Here is a 728-nt window from a genome sequence, read left to right on the forward strand (position 1 = left end):
TCTGAAAAGCATCAAGTTAGAAATAGCTGTGAAGGCATTCAGTAGGAGAAGGACGGCTGACCGGGGAGAAGAGACGAGTACACTGGCAGCTGGATTTCATCGTGGTGGACAGTTGGGTCTGAGCTCTGATTGGTTCTCAGAGACTGGCTGAGCCTGAAACAGTCAAACAATCACAAGTGAATGAAACAGGAAAAGAAAAGAATTGATGTTTTGTTGAAGATGAAACAAGAGAGAGTGGAACCAACCTGTCACAACACAGATCTGTGGAAAAGACAATAATGATCACGTTACATGATTTTATTTTTCAACCTCTGCTCCATGACTATCGTGACAATAGTTTGGAATAAGTTTGATTTAAATGAAATGAACCAGAGCAGCTCTCACTCTTTGAACTCCTGCACCAACACAACAGCAGCAGCGAGAGGAGGAGAATCAGTGTGAAGCCTCCAACCAGCCCAACGACCAGCGGCACAGGAGACGTAGAGGGAGGTGCTGCAGGAGTCACTGATCAGAGGAGGAGCAGTGAGGAGCAAAGAAAGATCCATGACGTGGAGAAACATAGATCCAACACTTCAGCAGACATTTTGACGTGAAAAGAAATTGTGCAAAAAAGGTTTGTAGTTGTAGAAATACTTAGTACATGTATATAAGTGTATTGAGCAAGTGGAGCTGGTGTTTAGAAACCGTCTCAGTGAAAATACTGAGTAGAAAAGATTTGAATCTACTTC

The sequence above is a fragment of the Limanda limanda genome, chromosome 22 (genome assembly GCF_963576545.1).
Source record: "Limanda limanda chromosome 22, fLimLim1.1, whole genome shotgun sequence".
Lineage (NCBI taxonomy): Eukaryota > Metazoa > Chordata > Actinopteri > Pleuronectiformes > Pleuronectidae > Limanda > Limanda limanda.